Source organism: Mesoplodon bidens (genome assembly GCF_964165515.1).
Source record: "Mesoplodon bidens genome assembly, chromosome: 7".
Classification (NCBI taxonomy): domain Eukaryota; kingdom Metazoa; phylum Chordata; class Mammalia; order Artiodactyla; family Ziphiidae; genus Mesoplodon; species Mesoplodon bidens.
In genome coordinates, this window is record NC_138164.1 from 17,426,920 (window position 1) to 17,449,908 (window position 22,989).

Sequence of the window (22,989 nt, forward strand, 5' to 3'; positions counted from 1 at the left end):
AAGCAACACTGCCCTGGAGGCTTTCTCTGTGCTCTGGGTAGAGAAAATCACTCTAACTGTCATGAAATGTTCGGGGGCTTGGTTACAGGTGTCAAGCAACATCCCTTGATTTCCCTGGGGCCTGGGGGCTCTGCAGGAAATAATCTGAAGCTTTACTTCATTTGGAATCCAGAGCTTCATCGATGTATCTGATGGACTGAATGGGGAAGGATCCCCACAGAAAGGAGAGAGAATGGGAACCTGTAGAAAGAAATCTCTTTAGGTGAATAATGAGTCTGGCAGGTGAGGCAGGCTCAGGCCCAGGGTCTAAGGATGGGAGGGGAACAGGCGACCCTGGCACAGAGCAAGGCTGCCCTGGGTGCCATCTCTACCTCCTCTAGTGAACCTATGGTCCCTGCCAAGGAAGGGAGCAAGTCAGAAGTCTGTGTGATTATGTGTTCTGTCCCTCTGCTGGGGGTCCCTTTGAAGGGTCTGGGCCCTAGGAGAGTGTCTGTTTTCCCCACCAGCTACAGAAAAAACTGTTCTTAACTGCACTGCTAAAGAAGGTACAGCTGCCCTAGGACCATCCAAAGCTGAGTGCAAGCTGGCGGCGACTCACTCTGTTGGCATCCCAATCAAGCATCGTTAGAGGCATCCAAGTTCCAGAGAGCCACAAAGAAAGGGCAAGACTGCACCGAACAACAGTCATCAGCGTGGCTTCTTTGTGAAAGGTCCCAGCTCTTTTGGGGGTACTCCTATAGAGATGCCAGAAATTAGAAAGGCTGAGGCTTGGTGGATACAAGGCAAACTCTTACACTGGTGGAATAGAAGACCACCAAGGACAAGAGACAATCGAGGAACTCCAACAAAGGAGTTACATTGGTTCCCGTGCTTTCTCCTTCATTAACTCTGAGGCTTCCAAGGCAGAAAACAAGTCTTATTTGTCTTTACATGTGGAAGATGCTTAATGACGATTATAGATACTTGTGTACAGAGGCGAAAACCTCTGTGTTTCTTATTTTTAATGAATTTATTTTTTAACTGCAGTAAAATGTTTAAAATTAAATGTACCCTTTTAACCATTTTTAAGTGTATTAAGTACATTCACACTGCTGGGCAACCATCACCACCATCCATCCACAGAACACTTTTTATTTTGCAAAACTGAAATTCTGAGCCCATTAAACAATAACTCCCCATCTCTCCTTCCCCCAGCTCCTGTCAAACACTATTCTGCTTTTTCTCTGTGTGAGTATGACTAGTCTAAGTACCTCATATGAGCGGAATTGTGCAATATTTGTTCTTTTGGTGACTGGCTTATTTCACTTAACATAATGTCCTCAAGTTTTATTCATGTTGTAGCATGTGAAAGAATTTCCTTGCTTTTAAAGGCTGAATAATATTCCATTGTAGGTATATACCACATTTTGTTTATCTAATCATATATTGATGGATACTTGGGTTGCTTCTGCCTTTTGGCTATTGTGAATAATGCTACCATGAACGTGGGCGTACAAATATCTTTCTCTGTGTTGTTTTGCACATTATTTTTTATGCCCCCACCCCATCACACTCTCAGCTCTCTCCACCTGAGTAACTCTTACCCATCCTCCTGATCTTACCTTCAATGTCACTTCCTCCAGGAAGACGAATTAGTTGCCTTTGCCAGGCTCTCATAGCTTCCCAAGCACAAAGTTCACTGTTATTGCCTGTTTGTCCTTCCCACTTACCTGCAAACTTCCTCTAAAAGGAACCTTACCCGTCCAGTTCACCCTTATACTTCTAAACAGTGCCTGGACCATAGAAGCCCTAAGAAAGTCCTTGAATGTAAGAAGACATTCAGCAGGCCAGGCGGGGATGAAATGTACAATGCTCACACCCACTGGCAGCCTTGGGGCTCCCATTTTTTTATGGTGCTTCTCCGCATTTGACTGTGGTTCCTTTTCCAAGAACTTACAGAGTGTGCATTATGTGCTAAGCCCTATGTTAAACCCCGAGGACAAGCACAAGCTATAAGTATGTCCCCTGAATTTCTGGGAGCATTCAGGCCAGTTAAGGAGACAAGAACTACATCTGGGGAACAATGAGAGGCAAATGTGACGAAATAGCAAAATGGGTAGCAGAGGCATATTCAGAAAAGGGAGAGTGCATTAGTTTCTTACTGTTGCTGTAACAAATTGCTACAAACTTAGTGGCTTAAAGCAGTGCAAATGTATTCTTTCACATTTCTGGAAGTCAGAAGTCTGAAATCAAGGTTTTGGTACAGCTGCATCCCTTCTGGAGGCTTCAGGGGCACATTCATGTCCTTGGCTTACCCAGCATCCAGAGGCTGCCTGCATCCCTTAGCTCATGGTCCCTCCCTCCATCCTCAAAACATGTCATTCCAACCTCTGGTTCTGTTGTCACACCTTATTTTTCCAAATCTAATCCTCCCACATCCCACCCAAACAATCCAGATCATCTCCCCATCCCAAAGTCCTTAACTTAATCACATCTGCAAAGTCCCTTTTGCCATGTAAAATAACATTGTCATAGACTGGTGGGAATAGAACATGGATGTCTTTGGGGTCCATTACAGGAAGTTTCATATGAGCTAAACCAGGGAGGGCAGACTGCTAACGGTAGGATTAAGTGTGTGCCTTCAAGGATGGGGAAGATTTAGGAAGATTAAGAGGATACTCCACGTGAGGGAGGCGGCGCAGGAAATGAGTGGGTCTTTGTGGGTAGAATGCTGAGGTTATGGGTGATTGGAAGAAAAAGGTTTTGTGAAGTAGGTGTGTGAGCTAATGCTGGGAAGGTGCTGGGAACATTTGTCTGGATTTCCTTAGGCCCTGGCTGCTAGGCAGAGCCATCTGGCCTCACTCTGATGGTCATAAATACCCCTTGGCAGTTTCTGTGCAGGAGTTCTGCACTCTCTCAGCTAGGTCTGCTCTGGATCACCTTCCCGCATCCTTTTTTACATGCTTTTTAACAAGCAGTAAGATGAAAGTGGAATAAATCTCCTCAGACCCTGACGTGAGCACTTTCTTTGCCATTCGCCAGCAGCCCTCAGCAGCAGCGAGTAAATAAAAGGGGCACTCAGGAGCTGGAGGGCCTCAATTCAGGGAGCAGTACTCAGCCACGAGGTTGGGTGCCCAGAATGGGGCCGGCTTCCACAAGAAAACTGTGGAGCCAGCTGTTTCTAGAGAGCCCAGGAGACGACAGAAGGTGTCCTGTTTCCCCAAGAGGAAGCTCTGCGTTCCTGCCCCCATCAGCACTAGACAACAAGGCCTGGCTTGGGGAGGGGAGTGTTATTTCTGCTATAATTTCCTTTATCCCTGTCCTCTGCCTGGGGATGGGGTCAGCAGGGATGCAGCAGCTGCTGGTGCTGAGATGAAGATCTCAGCACTTTTTCTTGCCAGAATCCCAGCCCCTGCACCACCTGGTGGGGCTTTGGGGAAAATGTGAGGAGGGGGCAGTGTGGGTCCTGGCTAAGCTGTCATGGTGCCCTCCAGCCCCCATCCTCCCCATCCTCCCCATCCTCCTTCAAGGAGGGGTCAGACACCTAGGCTGGTATGTCTGCTCTGATCCTCGAACACTGTTTATTTCTTGCCTTGCCCAGATTTCTGTCATAACGCTAGACACCGTTGGGTCCAGCCCTAAACTCTTTCCTGCCTAAGAGCTTTCTTTCTTCCTGCAGCCTAAAAACAGACAAATATATCCTGCATCTGACCACACTGCATATCTGCATGGTCCAGGGCGTGACCATCCAAGTCGTATCCCTCAACATCTCCTTGGTCTAGTAATCACCCCCTAACTGCTCTCAGTGCTTGTACCCTTGAACTTCTCCCATTAACTCTCATGAAGCAATTTGAAACACAATCAGATCACATCATTCCCCCGCTCAAAAATCTCCAGTGGCTCGTCCTCTCACTCAGGGTAGAATCCAGCCTCCTCTCCATGACCCTGCACCATCAGGCTCCCATGGGTCCCCTGAATCCTGCCCCCTCCACTCTCCCATTCCCTGTCCACCCTCCTTGCTGGCCCCTGGAGACACCAGGGTTACTCCCTGACACCTTCCCTCTTGCTGCTTCCTCTACTCAGGACACTCTTCCTCCAGATTCTGTAGTGGCACTCTCTCACTTCACTCAGCATCTCTCAAATGTGATCACCTCACAGAGGCCTCTCCTGGCCACTCAGTCTGAAGGAGTGCTCCCTTCCACCTGGCATCATTTATCTTCAGGGCACCCACTGGCATTTGACAGTTATTAATGACAATGTATTTGCGGTCCCCTGTCTTCCACCACAAGAACGTAAGCTCCGTGGAAGCTGGTCTTTGTCTCATTCATCACTGTGTCCCCATTGTCTTGTACAGTGTCTGGCCCTGAACAGATATGTAACACATATTTGTTGAATGAGTAGATGAAGAAATCATTTACTTCACAGACAGTGACTGAGGCTATTACATGCCAGGCACTGTGATAGGTGGACAGTGTTTATTCCCTGTTCCCTAGGAGTTCACAGTCTTCTGAGCAAAGAGAAATATATATATACTTTCACAGAGTGTGATAAATGCTATAAATGAGGTATGCACAAAGCAGCATGGAAATGCAATTAAGGTGACAGTGAATTTTCCCCCAAGGTCTAGGGAGCTATTAGACAAAGGAGAAGGACTTGAACTTGAACTGAGCTGCCCGCTCCTCAGTTGAAGGTGTCTGAATCATCCTTAGAACTAGCTGGTTGCCTCTAAATCCTTAACATGAACCATCATGGATAAAGTTGCTCAGAGTTCTCAGGGGTACTCACAACCCAAAAGGTTGGTAGAAAGATATCAGGGTCTGATAGTGGCCCCCAGAGGCTTGCTCCTGTGAAAGCAATGGCCTCCCAGGTCATCATCAGGAACCCCAATGTAGGGGCCACTGTTCCTAGGACCTCACCAGGGAAAGGTGCCCAGAGGACCACCCTCTCTCTGCGTGTTGCAAAGCCTTGAAGACTTCAGGCCATTTGTGGTGACCAATGCTGACTTGGCCTGGCCTTGTCATACAAAGAATGTCCCAGCTGTGCCATCCTGGGTGCCGGATGCCGGAGAAGCCTCTCTTGGCTGTAAGTGGCTGTGGGAGGCTTCTCCAAGCTGCCATGTGTCTCTTTCAAGAGTAGGTTGGAGCACTCTGGTGTTACATCCTGCAGGGAGCAACAGTTACTCAGGGTAGGAGAACCCCCTACCTGTTTTATGACAGCGCCTCTGGAAGCAATGATGCTGCTGAGGAGGCAACAGCGCTTGGAAGGAAAATGGATGAGGCATCAAAGCCACCTTTACCCAGTAAGTAAGGCTGTTCCCATGCAACCTTGCCCATCCGGGCTAGGTTCTGTAAACAGCACCAGCTCTGAACACAGAAGAATTATCAACAATCACCCCTTCAACTATCAGAGGCTTTTATCCATTATGTAATTTGGTCCTCACAGCAGTCATGTGAGCTAAAAGGATTATGTATTTAATCATACTTTAAATAGTATTTCCCCATTATAGTTTATTGTTGAAATTTTGGAATTTAGGAAAAGGTATGCTAAATAAAATAAAAATCACACATAATCTTCCCATGCAAAGTATCTACCATTAACATGTTGGTGTGTCTTCCATCAGGCTTTTCTCCTAAGGCATAAATGTACTAAGAGATATCAACTTATGGGTCATTCTGTCCTTAGAAAGTCCAACTAAGATTATTTCAAACTCCTATTCCATGGCCCACTGGAAGTAGGTCTGAAAATTCCTAGAGAAGTTGATCGTCTCATTGTTCACTCTGACTCTCAGTTACCAACATCTTTGAATTTCTCACTCAGTTCCACACAGTTGTCATTGTTTTACCCCAGGACATTGCAAATGTGGAACTCCATCCCTTTATGCATTTGCATTGCTCCACCCGCTCCATATACACAAAAATCGATTTGTAATCAACATTTTCAAGTGTAGAAAAATGCTTTGGAAAGAAATGTTTAGGAAGACAGGAGATCTTCCTTTCACCATGTTATTAGACTGAATTTTCCCCTTTTCTCTTCTGTTCTCTCCTAACTTTCCAATGTTCCATTGATTTTTAATGTAGAACAGTTTAGGGATAGCTTTTGTTTAGTAGACTCCAGCTTCCCTTGCCCTTGAACTCTTATTTTCACTTCAATCTTCTATCAAAAACTTTTCCTTAGCAAAAAAAAAAAAAAAAAAAAATAGTTTCCTTCCTTATCCCATAAAGTGTCTTAGTTGCCAGCCACCAGAGATCAACTTGGGCAAAAAATAAAATAAAATGTATCAGTGAACATGGGATGTCTCACAGAATTGAGAGGGGGGAAGGAAAAAATCCTCAGAAAGGACAGAAACCAAAGTATTTTAAAATAATGGATAGCTGAGAGCCCTCCACCACTATGATAACTTGAGCCTTTTCCAGTCTTTTTTTCAACACACTTAAGATTCAAATTCCAGGGAGAGTATCTGATTGGCCTAGATTGTTTCATCTGCTCACAACTCGGCCATGAAAGGGCAGGACACCTGGCTGGACAATCCCACCAAGACTGCATTCAACGGCAGACAAGTAGCTCTCCAAAGTAAATGGGGATTGCTGTGTATTACCTGTAAGTGGAAGAACAGAAACTTGACCCTCCGTTCACTTGTCTGAACAACCTACCTTTTAACCACTAATTTATGGTGGGGGGAGATATCCTTGTGCATATTTCTTTCCTTCCATAGGATATAATTCTGATGCCCTAAGCCCATGTCACTTGGCTAACTCCCGTTCATCCTTTTCCATTCAGTTTTCAGCTTATACTTTTATTTTCGGAAACATCTTCCATGATCCCAACTGAAATATGGCTTAGGTCCATCTATTTTGTGTTCCCAGGGCACCATGCAGGTTTTCCTAGATGTACCTTAAGTATCTTGATCTACAGGACCTAGCATAGGAACCGGTATGTATATGGCGCACCTAAAGTGTTGTGGATTGACTTGTCTGACATGAAAGAAATGTCCTCAGAGGACTTGCCCTGGGAAGAGTAAAAGGAGAGAACTGGAATCGATCCCAGAGAGGAGATGACACCTGATTGAAGAGAGAGGAGTAGATGGCCACACAAAAGAAACACACACACAAAAAGAAACACACACACCTACATTCCCTGCCCCAAGGCCACAAAGAACAAAATGATTGGAGAGGATTCTAGAGATAATTGCAGCTTGAAGCAATCAGCCAAACTGCATGTCCTGTGGATTCCAGGAGGGTGAGCTGTGGGGAAGCCCCCAGCAGGAACACTGCAACATTTAGGCAGAAGACTGGAAAGAAGGTTTTGCCTTCATTTTCAGTCATCTGAAGAGAGCCAAGAATGTGGGGCATGAGGAGGCGTGTAGAGACTCTGCCACTGTCCAGTACCAAAAATAACACTAAATAAATTTTCATGGGATTAGTTAATTAAACTTGCTACTCAATGCCTGTAGCGCTCACAAAATATGTATGAAGGGTCATCACACAAGCCAATGTGACAGATCTTCTTAGGTAAAATAGTAACAACAGCTAACATTGAATGAGTGCCCCTCATGTGCGAGCACTCTGCTGAGGCACTTTTATAAACAATCTTACTGAAATCCTATGGTGGAGACTATAGCCTGACTTGCTCAATGTCCACTGAACCCAATTCTAGGATTACTTCCTGTATGGCAGTGGCTGAGAGGCTGAAAATACATTTCCCAGAATGCTTTGTAGCTACAGTCTAGATGTAATACTGGTTTACCCAAACAGATTTCTTGAAACTTGAACTCCTTGATGAGTTAGGTAGGGAGATAAGGAGAGGTAAGCGAGTAATTTATTCCCTACTACAGATCCAGTTTGTATAATAGTTTGACCCTGAAATTAGCAGTTGTAATGATAGCTTTCAGATTACTCCATCTCAGGTGATCTTGGGGCCAAAAATTCTAGTGGCTTCCTGATTCTTGGATTACATCTAAGATGGTCTGATATTGAATTCAGCAGTTAAGACAGCGACCTCCTGCTTCCCCTGCTTTCTGATGGCAGATGTGTAGGAGTTCTCTTAGTGGGTCAGTACAGTGGTGGCATTTTGGAACTTATTTGTAGAAGCTGAGCCTAGAGCCAGTTCCTCTCATCATTCAACAATCTTGTAAGCACCTGATTCCCTGTATTCAATCCTTTTTTGCTTAAAATACCTGGAATGTTTTATGTTATCTGCAGCTAAACCCTGACTATGCCAAGTGGTAAAGTTCCGTTTCACAGATAAGAAAACTGAGTCAGAAAGAGGTTACATAGTAAGTGTGGAACTGTGTTTTGAAGTCAGGAGGTTTGCCTGGATCCAGTATTTATTCACCACCATGCTATTTATTCATGTTTTCACCCGCAATTATTTACTGGAGACTTTCTATATGGCATACAATTTGTTAATCTCTGGGGATACTACAGTAAAAAACAAAGTGGAAAAATTCTTCATTCTAGCTCTCCTGACTTGTAATAGGAAGTAAGATAGTTATAAGTACATTTAAATAGTGATATATTTTGCTACAGGCTTGCATTGGAAAGAGACTTGTAGCTTTTAAAGGCAGGCACTCTGTATCAAAAGCAGGTTGTAAAAGGGCTGGTTGCTAAAGGGATTCAATTCAAATTTTGGTTTACACATAATTCAGTCAAAATATTGATAAGAATGAAAGAAGGAAGCTAGGAAGAAAGGAAAGAAAAAGTGAGTTAGTAAATAGGTCGGCAACCTTCTATTTCATGAAGCTCTTTGATCTTCCCCCTGGATCACCACAACCCCAGACCAGCAGCATTAAGTGACTTTATTCCCATTTGGGATTCTGTCCTATGCATAAAGAGGAAGTAAGTTATGAGTAGGCAACTTGAAAGGAGATAGCTTTCCCCTGCTGGAAATTTCTTTCTAGTGCTAAGATGGAAGAATTTGGTAGTTAGTTCATGTGAGATGTCTGATCACTGCCGACTGAGGAAGAAAACTCTTGAAAAGCAAAAGACTCTCCCAACAGAGGCTTAATCTGCTGTTGGCAGAAGAAAGACTCCAGGGACATTCATATCTGTCGAAGCCATAGAAGTACTGGAGCCATAAATACGCCCCAGGAAGGAATTTTGACTCTAAGTTTCGAGACTGAAAGTGACTTGAAAGAAATGTTCTCAAGGTTAGGGATAAAACCAGGGCAAGATAATCGATAATAATGAATAATTAGTTACAGAGCTACACAAAATTCCCTGGGGGATTTTATTTTCTTTAAAGACTTGTGCTTTTGGACTGTCCACGTCTCTCCTTGACATTTATTTATTTAAATAGAGAATCATTTTTATAAGAGCAGGAAGCTGTATCTACTGGGTGCCCAGATGTCCTGGCCACATGTTTATCCCCAAGGTAACTTAAAGGCATCGGGTGCTAATTGCTGGGTAGGACCCAGGAAGAAATAAAGATTTTGTGTGTCCTACACTTGTGGATCTAACTGTAAAAATGACAACAATATCATAGATTTTGCAGAAACTAAGTAAAAACTTATTCTAAGAAGAAATCTTGAATGAAATGGTGGACACGGACAAGACTCAAGTTAAGCATATGTGTCAGGTGGATGGTTTCATTTGTTTTTAGGAAATAGGGGTCGCTGATCCTTTGCTGTCAATTCATCAGTTGACATTTTCAGACACTTGCTATATATCACCGAAGAATTTCTCCTTCAGTCATTCACTTCAATTCAAAATGTAGAGACATGATGAACACCTACTATCCATCAATAAAATATATACTTGCTTCCTACTACGCGCTAAATTCTAAGGGACACAAGAGATACGTCAGTCAAATACCTGATGATGGAAAACTAAAATACAAGAAAGACTTAAAAGATAACTGTTTCTTCCTCTTCCCTTACTGACGGGAAATTATTCTCTTTTGCCCCACTGAAGTCAGACTCTGCCTTGTGAATTTGGCCAATGAAATTTACAGGAAAGCCATGTGTGTCACTTTCAGGCAGAAGTGTTAAGATCCAGTTCTTGCTTTATGATAGTCTCCTTTCCTTTTGCTGTGATGACTGGCGATGTTCCAATAACAGCTCCTTTGTCAGCCTAGTTCCCCAAGTATAGCAATATGGAGTTGATTCCTAACTGGGCTACAAGAGACATGTAGTGTGGGTGAAAAATAACCTTTTGTTTTTATAAGGAACAATGTTTTGAGGTTACTTGTTTCCATAGCATAACTTAGCCTAATCTGATTTATACAAGACATCACTCTAAAACTAACATTTATTGAGTGTTTACTGTATCCTGAGCATATGCTCAGGGCTTTATATGCATTTCATTGAATTCTCATAAAAACACCATGAAGTAGATATTATATTACTTCTATTTTATAGATGTTGAACTGAGTCCCAGAGCTAATTTCAGGCCATGTTGTTATGCAGTGTTAGGGTTGAGTTTTAGAACCTGGTTCGCTTGGATCCAGAGCCCACGAACTTAACTATTATGCCATACTGCCATATGCAGTAGACTGAATATAATCGCAGATTAAGAAGGAGTTTTTGGAGTACACCAGAAGTGCTCTGGGCAGTTCAGAAAGGGAGAGATCAATGTACACAGTACTTCTCAGGAGGAACTTCATGGAAGAAGTGAGAACTTAAAAATGGTTAAGTTGTAGATAGGAGAAAAGGAAGCTGTAATGTTCTCTGACCTTTCTGGGATGGGGAGGGAGAAGGAAGAGACCTCATCTGTCTGGGTGAAATAAGGCAATACAATGGACATGCCAAACTTGGAAATTGGTTTAGTCTACCCTTAAGATCTTCACAGTCAGAGAGAGACAATTAGGTATTTACCCAAATTGCTATCATAATTCAGGCAAGCTCCATTAGGAGACTTGCTGGAATTTTCTATACAGTGTGTTAAGATGTATTAAGCCAAGACTAAGAAGAAACCTCGTCACCAGTGTAGCGTAAGGGTTTAAAGAACAAGCCATCTGCAGAGAAGGCAGCCGGGGACCCAGATACAATACTTTCAAGCACATAGCATTCTTTGCCCCAAGTCCAGAAGGTGCTGGTGTAGAAATAATCTAATTAAGCTGGTGGAAGATGGCAGGAGAAGTAATTCTCTTATTGTCCATGACAATTCCTGGCCACAGAAAAAAGGGGCTAGTGGTGGGGTGGTACCAAGGCTGTTCCTGTACATCCTGCATCTGTGGTGCTAGCTCAGGCATGGGATGAGATCAATGTTTCATGGGCATTTCAATGGAGCAGCATAGAGGAAAGTGTTTCTGGGTCCCTTGCCCTCTTGCCCATGACATCCTGATTTAGGAGATCTGGAGTTGCACCAAGGAATCTCTTATGATTCTAATGTTGATGATCTTTGAACCTCATTAAAAAGCACACACAGGAGGAGCTTCAAGATGGCGGAAGAGTAAGGCTCGGAGATCACCCTCCTCCCCACAAATACATCAGAAATACATCTCCATGTGGAACAACTCCTACAGAACACCTACTGAATGCTGGCAGAAGACCTCAGACCTCCCAAAAGGCAAGAAACTCCCCACATACCTGAGTAGGGCAAAAGAAACAAGAAAAAACAGAGACAAAAGAATAGGGACGGGACCTGCATCAGTGGGAGGGAGCTGTGAAGGAGGAAAGGTTTCCACACACTAGAAGCCCCTTCACTGGTAGAGAAGTGGCGGGGGGGGGGCGGCGGCTTCAGAGCCACGGAGGAGAGTGCAGCAACAGGGGGCCGGAGGGCACAGCGGAGAGATTCCCGCACAGGGGACCGGTGCCAACCGGCACTCACCAGCCCGAGAGGCTTGTCTGCTCACCCACCGGGGTGGGCGGGGGCTGATAGCTAAGGCTCGGGCTTTGGTCGGATCCCATGGAGAGGACTGGGGTTGGCGGCGTGAACACAGCCTGCAGGGGTTAGTGCACCACAGCTAGCCGGGAGGGAGTCCGGGAAAAACTCTGGACCTGCCGAAGAGGCAAGAGACTTTTCCTTCCCTCTTTGCTTCCTGGTGCACAAGGAGAGGGGATTCAGAGCGCTGCTTAAAGGAACTCCAGAGACAGGCGGGAGCCGCAGCTATCAGCGCAGACCCCAGAGACGGGCATGAGATGCTAAGGCTGCTGCTGCCAGCACCAAGAAGCCTGTGTGTGAGCATAGGTCACTCTCCACACCCCCCTTCCGGGGAGCTTGTGCAGCCCGCCACTGCCAGGGCCCCGGGATCCAGGAACAACTTCTCCGGGAGAACGCACGGCGCGCCTCAGGCTGGTGCAACGTCACGCCGGCCTCTGCCACCGCAGGCTCACCCCGTATTCCGTACCCTCCCTCTCCCCGGCCTGAGTGAGCCAGAGCCCCCGAATCAGTTGCTCCTTTAACCCCGTCCTGTCTGAGCGAAGAACAGACGCCCTCCGGCGACCTACATGCAGAGGCGGGGCCAAATCCAAAGCTGAGCCCCAGGAGCTGTGTGAACAAAGAAGAGAAAGAGAAATCTCTCCCAGCAGCCTCAGGAGCAGCGGATGAAATCTCCACAATCAACATGATGTACCCTGCATCTGTGGAATACCTGAATAGACAACAAATCAACCCAAATTGAGGAGGTAGACTTTGGAAGCAACGATATATATTTTTTTTCCCTTCTTCTCTTTTTGTGAGTGTGTACGTGTTTACTTCTGTGTGTGATTTCGTCTGTATAGCTTTATTTTACCATTTGTCCTAGGGTTCTGTCTGTCCGGTTTTTTTTTGTTGTTGTTATTATTGTTGGTTTTTGGTTTTTGGTTTTTTTCAGTATAGTTTTTAGCACTTGTTATCATTGGTGGATATGTTTATTGGTTTGGTTGTTCTCTTCTTTCTTTCTTTTTTATTACTTAAAAAATCTTTTAATACTTATTTTTTATTTTAAAAACTTTATTTTATTTTATTGTACTTTATTTTATTTTCTTTTATCTTCTTCTTTCTCTCTTTCGTTATTTCCTCCCTTTTATTCTGAGCCATGTGGATGACAGGCTCTTGGTGCCCCAGCCAGGTGTCAGGGCTGTGCCTCTGAGGTGGGAGAGCCAAGTTCAGGACACTGGTCCACAAGAGCCCTCCCAGCTCCACATAATATCAAACGGAGAAAACCTCCCAGAGATCTCCATCTCACCGCCAAGACCCAGCTCCACTCAACGACCAGCAAGCTACAGTGCTGGACACCTTGTGCCAAACAACCAGCAACATAGGAACACAACCCCATCCATTAACAGAGAGGCTGCCTAAAATCATAATCAGGACACAGACACCCAGAAACACACCACCAACATAGACCAGCCCACCAGAAAAACTAGATCCAGCCTCATTCACCAGAACACAGGCACTAGTCCCCTCCACCAGGAAGCCTACACAACCCACTGAACCAAGCTTAGCCACGGGGGACAGACACCAAACACAATGGGAACTAAGAACCTGCAGCCTGAGAAAATGAGCCAGCAAACATAGTAAGTTAAGCAAGAGGAGAAGACAGAAAAACACACAGCAGATGAAGGAGCAAGGCAAACACCCACCAGACCAAACAAATGAGGAGGAAATAGGCAGTCTACCTGAACAAGAATTCAGAATAAAATAGTAAAGATGATCCAAAATCTTGCAAATAGAATGGAGAAAATACAAGAAACGTTTAACAAGGACCTAGAAGAAGAGCAAACAAACAATGATGAACAACACAATAAATGAAATTAACAATTCTCTAGAAGGAATCAATAGCAGAATAACTGAGGCAGAAGAACGGATAAGTGAGGTGGAAGTTAAAATCGTGGAAATAACTACTGCAGAGCAGAATAAAGAAAAACGAATGAAAAGAATTGAGGACAGTCTCAGAGAACTCTGGGACAACATTAAACTTACCAACATTCGAATTATAGGGGTCCCAGAAGAAGAAGAGAAAAAGGAAGAGACTGAGAAAATATTTGAAGAGATTATAGTTGAAAACTTCCCTAATATGGGAAAAGAAATAGTCAATCACGTCCAGGAAGCACAGAGAGTCCCATACAGGATAAATCAAAGGAGAAACATGCCAAGATACATATTACTCAAACTATCAGAAAATTAAATACAAAGAAAAATATTAAAAGCAGCAAGGGATAAACAACAAATAACACACAAGGGAATCCCCATAAGGTTAACAGCTGATCTTTCATCAGAAACTGTGCAAGCCAGAAGGGAGTGGCACGACATATTTAAAGTGATGAAGAGAAAAACCTACAACCAAGACTACTCTACCCAGCAAGGATCTCATTTGGATTTGACAGAGAAATTAAAACCTTTACAGACAAGCAAAGGCTAAGAGAATTCAGCACCACCAAACCAGCTTTACAACAAATGCTAAAGGAACTTCTCTAGGCAAAAAACACAAGGGAAAGAAAAGACCTAAAATAACAGACCCCAAACAATTAAGAAAATGGTAATAGGAACATACATATCGATAACTGCCTTAAATGTAAACGGATTAAATGCTCCAACCAAAAGACATAGACTGGCTGAGCATATACAAAAATAAGACCAGTATATATGCTGTCTACAAGAGACCCACTTCAGACCTAGGGACACATACAGACTGAAAGTGAGGGGATGGAAAAAGATATTCCATGCAAATGGAAATCAAAAGAAAGCTGGAGTAGCAATTCTCATATCAAACAAAATAGACTTTAAAACAAAGACTGTTACAAGAGACAAACAAAGACATTACATAATGATCAAGGGATCAATCCAAGAAGATATAACAATTGTAAATATTTATGCACCCAACATAGGAGCACCTCAATACATAAAGCAAATACTAACAGCCATAAAAGGGGAAATTGGCAGTAACAAAATCATAGTAGGAGACTTTAACACCCCACTTTCACCAATGGACAGATCATCCAAAATGAAAATAGATAAGGAAACTCAAGCTTTAAATGATACATTAAACAAGATGGACTTAATTGATATTTGTAGGATATTCCATCCAGAAACAACAGAATACACATTCTTCTCAAGTGTTCATGGAACATTCTCCAGGATTGATAAAAACTTGGGTCACAAATCAAGCATTGGTAAATTTAAGAAAATTGAAATCGTATCAAGTATCTTTTCCAACCACAACGCTATGAGCCTAGATATTAATTACAGGAAAAAATCTGTAAAAAATACAAACACATGGAGGTTAAACAATACACTAATTAATAACCAAGAGATCGCTGAAAAACTCAAAGAGGAAGTCAAAAAATACCTAGACACAAATGACAATGAAAACACGACAACCCAAAACCTATGGGATGCAGCAAAAGCAGTTCTAAGAGGGAAGTTTATAGCAATACAATCCTACATTAAGAAACAAGAAACATCTCAAATAAACAACCTAACCTTACACCTAAAGCAATTAGAGAAAGATGTAGAAAAAAACCCTAAAGTTAGCAGAAGGAAAGAAATCATAAAGATCAGATCAGAAATAAATGAAAAAGAAATGAAGGAAACCATAACAAAGATCAATAAAATTAAAAGCTGATTCTCTGAGAAGATAAACAAACTTGATAAACCATTAGCCAGACTGATCAGAAAAAAAAGGGAGAAGACTCAAACCAATAAAATTAGAAATGAAAAGGGAGAAGTAACAACTGACACTGCAGAAATACAAAGACTCATGAGAGATTGCTACAAGCAACTGTATGCCAATAAAATGGACAACCTGGAAGAAATGGACAAATTCTTAGAAATGCACAAGTTTCTGAGACTGAACCAGGAAGAAATAGAAAATATGAACAGACCAATCACAAGCACTGAAATTGAAATTGTGATTAAAAATCTTCCAACAAACAAAAGCTCAGGACCAGATGGCTTCACAGGCAAATTCTATCAAGCATTTAGAGAAGAGCTTACACCTATCCTTCTCAAAGTCCTCCAAAATAGAGCAGAGGAAGGAACACTCCCAAACTCATTCTACGAGGCCACCATCACCCTGATACCAAAACCAGACAAAGATGTCACAAAGAAAGAAAACTACAGGCCAATATCACTGATGAACATAGATGTAAAAATCCTCAACAAGATACCAGCACACAGAATCCAACAGCACCTTAAAAGGATTATACACCATGATCCAGTGGGGTTTATCCCAGGGATGCAAGTATTCTTCAATATACACAAATCAATCAATGTGATACACCATATCAAAAAATTGAAGGAGAAAAACCATATGATCATCTCAATAGATTCGGAAAATCCTGGTGACAAAATTCAACACCCATTTATGATAAAAACCCTGCAGAAAGTAGGCATAGAGGGAACTTTCCTCAGCATAATAAAGGCCATATATGACAAACCCACAGCCAACATCGTCCTCAATGGTGAAAAACTGAAACCATTTCTGCTAAGATCAGGAACAAGACAAGGTTGCCCATTCTCACCACTATTATTCAAAATAGTTTTGGAAGTTTTAGGCATAGCAATCAGAGAAGAAAAAGAAATAAAAGGAATCCAAATTGGAAAAGAAGAAGTAAAACTGTCACTGTTTGCAGAAGACATGATACTATACATAGAGAATCCTAAAGATGCTAGCAGAAAGCTACTAGGGCTAATGAATGAATTTGGTAAAGTAGCATGATACAAAATTAATGCACAGAAACCTCTTGCATTCCTATACACTAATGATGAAAAATCTGAAAGTGAAATTAGGAAAACATTCCCATTTACTACTGCAACAGAAAGAATAAAATATCTAGGAATAAACATACCTAAGGAGACAAGTGACCTCTATGCATAAAATCGTAAGGCACTGACAAAAAAAATTAAATGTGATACAAATAGTTGGAGAGATATACCATGTTCTTGGATTGGAAGAATCAACACTGTGAAAATGACTCTACTACCCAAAGCAATCTACAGGTTCAAAGCAATCCCTATCAAACTGCCACTGGCATTTTTCACAGAAGTAGAACAAAAAGTTCACAATTTGCATGGAAACACAAAAGACCCCGAATAGCCAAAACAATCTTGAGAAAGAAAAACGGAGCTGGAGGAATCAGGCTCCCTGGCTTCAGACTATACTACAAAGCTACAGTAATCAAGAGAGTATGGTACTGGCACAAAAACGGAAATATAGATCAATGGAAAATGATGGAAAGCCCAGAAGTAAACCCACATACATATGGTCACATTATCTTTGATAAAGAAGGCAAGAATATACAATGGAGAAAAGACAGCCTCTTCAATAAGTGGTGCTGGGAAAACTAGACAGCTACATGTAAAAGAATGAAACTAGAACACTCCCTAACAGCATACACAAAAATAAACTCAAATGGATTAAAGGCCTAAATGTAAGGCCCAACACTATCAAACTCTTAGAGGAAAACATAGGCAGAACACTCTCTGACATAAATCACCACAAGATCCTTTTTGACCCACCTCCTAGAGAAATGGAAATAAAAACAAAGATAAACAAATGGGACCTAATGAAACTTAAAAGCTTCTGCACAGCAAAGGAAACCGTAAACAAGACCAAAAGACAACCCTCAGAATGGGAGAAAATATTTGCAAATGAACCAACTTACAAAGGATTAATCTCCAAAATTTATAAACAGCTCATGCAGCTCAATAGCAAAAAAACAAACAACCCAATCCAAAAATGGGCAGAAAACCTAAATAGACATTTCTCCAAAGAAGATATACAGATTGTCAACAAACACATGAAAGAATGCTCAACATCATTAATCATTATAGAAATGCAAATCAGAACTACAATGAGATATCATCTCACACCGGTGATAATGCCCATCATCAAAAAATCTACAAACAATAAATGCTGGAGAGCGTGTGGAGAAAAGGGAACCCTCTTGCACTGCTGGTGAGAATGTAAATTGATACAGCCACTATGGAGAACAGTATGGAAGTTCCTTAAAAAACTAAAAATAGAACTACCATATGACCCAGCAATGCCACTACTGGGCATATAACCTGAGAAAACCATAATTCAAAAAGAGGCATGTACCACAATGTTCAATGCAGGTCTATTTACAATAACCAGGACATGGAAGCAACCTACGTGTCCATCAACAGATGAATGGATAAAGAAGATGTGGCACATACATACAATGGAATATTACTCAGCCATAAAAAGAAATGAAATTGAGTTATTTGTAGTGAGGTGGATGGACCTAGAGTCTGTCGTACAGAGTGAAGTAAGTCAGAAAGAGAAAAACAAATACATATGCTAACACATATATATGGAATCTAAAAAAAAAAAGTGGTCATGAAGAACCTAGGGGCAAGATGGGAATAAAGATGCAGACCTACTAGACAATGGACTTGAGGATATGGGGAGGGAGAAGGGTAAGCTGGGACAAAGTGAGAGAGTGGCATGGACATATATACACTACCAAATGTAAAATAGATAGCTAGAGGGAAGCAGCTGCATAGCACAGGGAGATCAGCTCAGTGCTTTGTGACCACCTAGAGGGGTGGGATAGGGAGAGTGGGAGGGAGGGAGATGCAAGAGGGAAGAGATATGAGGACATATATATATATATGTATAACTGATTCACTTTGTTGTGAAGCAGAAACTAACACACCATTGTGAAGCAATTATACTCCAATAAAGATGTTTAAAAAAAGCACACAGATACACGCATAATAATAACAACAATAAAGAGAGCATTTTTCTAGACGTTATGGAAGGCCAGTGTTGAAACTAACTGAAATACAGGGAACTACGTGCTGAGTTCTATGAAAGAGATACATAATGCTTTAAGAATTTAGTAGTCAAAAAATACAACATAATTTTAAATTAAAAAATAATTCAATGATCAGCCAAAGGGAATGGGGGAGATGGTCCATGAACCTCTGAAATTATATGCTGATGTTCTTTTGGCTCATTTGCATCTTTTCTGAAGAAAGTCTATATATACATCAGATTTTTAAAGAGGTCATAACTCAAAATGTTTAAGAATCACTAAGTCAGAGCAAATGCTATTTCACTTGGACTTCAAAGGGAGGCTGGAACTAGCAACAGCAGTATTGGCAATAGGAATCAGAGAACTAAAGGAACAGGGTCAGAAAAACAAGATAACAGTTTGTGAGGCAGTAAGTTTGGTTAGAATGTGAGATATTTATAGGACAGTTGTGGGAAACAATGCTGGGAATGCAGGTAAGGACAAGATCATGAAGACCCTTGAATGCCAATTATTTCTAATGTGACAAGGAGTCATTGAAAGTTTGGGGCAGAAAAATGATACATTGAATGTGTGCATCAAAAAGAAGGGATGGAGTAGAAGTGATGGAGAGAAAACGGTGAAGGTACTGGACAGCAGGCTGTAGTTGGTCCTAACAAGACAGCTGATCATGTGAAAAGCAGGAAATAGAAACAAGACATGTTATTAACCAAGAATTGACAATACTTGACAATTGATTGGGTGTAGGATGGTGTCAAGGATGACCAACTGAGGTTGACTGACAAAAAGAAGGGTAAGTCAGGTGTAGTAACAGCACTCATATTTATTCAACCATAACTATATTCCAGGCTCTAAGCATGACAATCTGGCTGCATTCTCTTTTAGTTTTCTCAAGAACTCTGTGAAATAGGTACTTCTATTTTCCCATCTCATAAATGAGGAAATAGAGACACAAAAATGAATTTCTTAGGGTCATACAGCCAAAGCAGAGAGCAGCTGATACTGAAACTCGAGGCTATAAAATTTGAAAGGCCATATTCTTAATCATTACACTGTACTGTTTTGATGGAAGTGACCATTAGTTCAGATTTGGCCCTGTCTGTTTCAATATGTCATTTGAACATCCATGTGGAGATGCTCACAATGCACTTGGAAAACTGGAAATAGAACTTGGAACAGTGGTCAGAAGTGGAGTCAGTAGTATGGATGATGGTGAGGTTATGGGGATAGATGAGATCTCTCAAGGAGAAAGGATGGTGGGAGGAGAGGAGTGCTAAATGTAGGACCTGGTGACCAGCCATAGTTGGAGACAGGGAAAAGAGGGAAAGCCAAGGACAAAGGGCAGAGAAGAAGAGGTTACAAATATAGGAGAGTAATCAGGATAGGGGACAGTCATGCAAACTAAAGGAAGTGATATCTACAAGAGGGAGAGTCCATTTATACACGGCAGAGAGGTCAGAGAAAATGGGGAACTGAGAGGGGCTTTGAAGTTGTCAATTAAGAAAAGTTCAGTTGTGTAGAGTATAATTTGAGTTAATTGTTTGGAATGGGAACCAGAAAGAGAGATGTTCAAGAGTGCATGGATGGTGACATGAGGAAGCTGTGAGAGTAGACAGAATTTGGAGTAGTTGGGCAGTAAAGGGAAGGAAGAAATAGAGTAGTCAGTAGTTCAAAGAGGTAGCAGTGTTCCAAAAAGGGTTTTGTTTGTTTTCACTTATTAGTGTATGGAGAACCTGAGCATATTAGTAATGAAAATGGAAATATAGAGGTGATCAGTGTTTGATGATGCAAGGGAAAATGGGGAGAATTGATGGAGTAAAACATCTGGAACACAAGAGAAGGACTGAACTTGGACAAGTAGCAGAATGATATCATTCATACAAAACTGCCATCATTATTACTTTTTGTTAATATCACAAAAATGACAATACTAGAAGCCTGGGGTGTGCCAATAGGGCCTTTGTGATTAATCTAAGAGGACAGCTCAAAAAAGCAAAACCAAAACAGAACAAATATCTAACCCGTCCTTCTGAAAATAATCACCTAGCTGTTGGGTCTTCGACCTGGTAGCATTGTTTTTGTTTTTTGGGTTTTGTGTGTGTGTGTGTGGTACATGGGCCTCTCACTGTTGTGGCCTCTCCCATTGTGGAGCACAGGCTCCAGAAGCGCAGGCTCAGCGGCCATGGTTCACGGGCCCAGCTGCTCCGCGGCATGTGGGATCTTCCTGGACTGGGGCACGAACCCGTGTCCCCTGCATCGGCAGGCGGACTCTCAATCACTGTGCCACCAGGGAAGCCCCTGGTAGCATTGTTTGATTGGAGTAATTGCACCTTCTCCTTTGCAGAAAAAGTCTCAAAGTTGCATGGCAGCTCAGCAGCTCTGCATCTTGAGTACCTCAGCTGTCTGTATGACAGAGTTGTCCCATGGGTTTCTTGCTGGATAGCTTTATTGCAAGCTTATAGTAAATGTCTTACTATGTCCAAACTAACACACCATTGTAAAGCAATTATATTCCAATAAAGATGTTTAAAAAAATGTCTTACTAAGTCCAGATGAACAGAGGCTACATTTGCCTCATTGGGGCCAATTAAGTGGGGCAGGACAGACCTCCTACAACCTTTGTAACAGTAAGGCTCTACTGCCAAAGAGATTAAGTGACTTGTCCAAGGTCACATAGCAAGTGACAGAGCTGTATCTTAAACCCACATCTCCAGGAACAATCACTTTCTAAGGCACCTTGAAGAATGGCTTATGTACAGAATGTCACTAGGAAATTTCTTCCTTATAAACAAATACACGCTTCTATAGTTTTTTCTCACCACCTACTTTAGATTTCCATCCTCACCAGAAAATAAATGCTCAAAGCTGTGCTTAGGGACCTGCAGGGGCATCCACATACAGGCACAAAAATGCTTCTTGGTGCTTTTTATCATTTAATATTTTCCTGTCACAAAGATTAGTAGTTTCCTATTGCTCCTGTAATAAATTACCACAAACTTAATGGCTTTAAACAACACAAAGTTATTCTTTTACAGTTCTGGAGGCCAAAACTCTGAAATAAGTTGCACTGGGATGAAGTCAAGGTATCAGTAGGCCTGGTTCTTAAGAAGTCTGCAGGAGAGAAATTGTTCTCTCGCCCTTTCCTGCTTCCAGAAGCAGCCTATAGAAGCCCTTCTCTCATGGCCCACTTCCTCCATCTTCAAAGCCAGTACTAGAGCATCTTCAAATCACTTTCTGTCTCTCAGCTTCTGTCGTCTCTGACTCCCCCTGCTTCACTTTGTTTCTTTTTGAATTTTATTTTATTTATTTTTCTACAGCAGGTTCTTATTAGTTATCTATTTTATACATATTAGTGTATATATGTCAATCCCAATCTCCCCATTCATCCCACCACCACCACCCCTGACCCCAGCCACTTTCCCACCTTGGTATCTACATCAGCGTCTCTATTTCTGCCTTGCAAACTGGTTCATCTGCAGCAGTTTTCTAGATTCCACATATGTGCCTTAATATACATTTGTTTTTCTCTGTCTGATATACTTCACGCTGTATGACAGTCCCTAGGACCATCCACGTCTATACAAATGACCCAGTTTCATTCCTTTTTATGGCTGAGTAATATTCCATTGTATATATGTACCACATCTTCTTTACCCATTCATCTGTCGATGGGCATTTAGGTTGCTTCCATGACCTGGCTATTGTGAATAGTGCTGCAATGAACATTGGGGTGCATGTGTCTTTTTGAATTATGGTTTTCTCTGGGTATATGCCCAGTAGTGGGATTGCTGGGTCATATGGTAGTTCTATTTTTAGTTTTTTAAGGAACTTCCATACTGTTCTCCATAGTGGCTGTATCAATTTACATTCCCACCAACAGTGCAAGAGGGTTCCCTTTTCTCCACACCCTCTCCAGCATTTGTTGTTTGTAGATTTTCTGATGATGGCTATTCTGACTGGTGTGAGATGATACCTCATTGTAGTTTTGAATTGCATTTCTCTAATAATTACTGATGCTGAGCAGCTTTTCATGTGCCTCTTGGCCATCTGTATGTCTTCTTTGGAGAAATGTCTATTTAGGTCTTCTGCCCACTTTTGATTGCGGTGTTTGTTTTTTAATATTGAGCTGCATGAGCTGCTTATATATTTTGGAGATTAATTCCTTGTCCATTGATTCACCTGCAAATATTTTCTCCCATTCTTAGGGTTTTCTTTTTATGTTGTTTATAGTTTCCTTTGCTGTGCAAAAGCTTTTAATTTTCATTAGGTCTTGTTTGTTTATTTTTGTTTTTATTTCCATTACTCTATGAGGTGGGTCAAGAAAGATCTTGCTGTGATTAATGTCAAAGAGTGTTCTTCCTATATTTTCC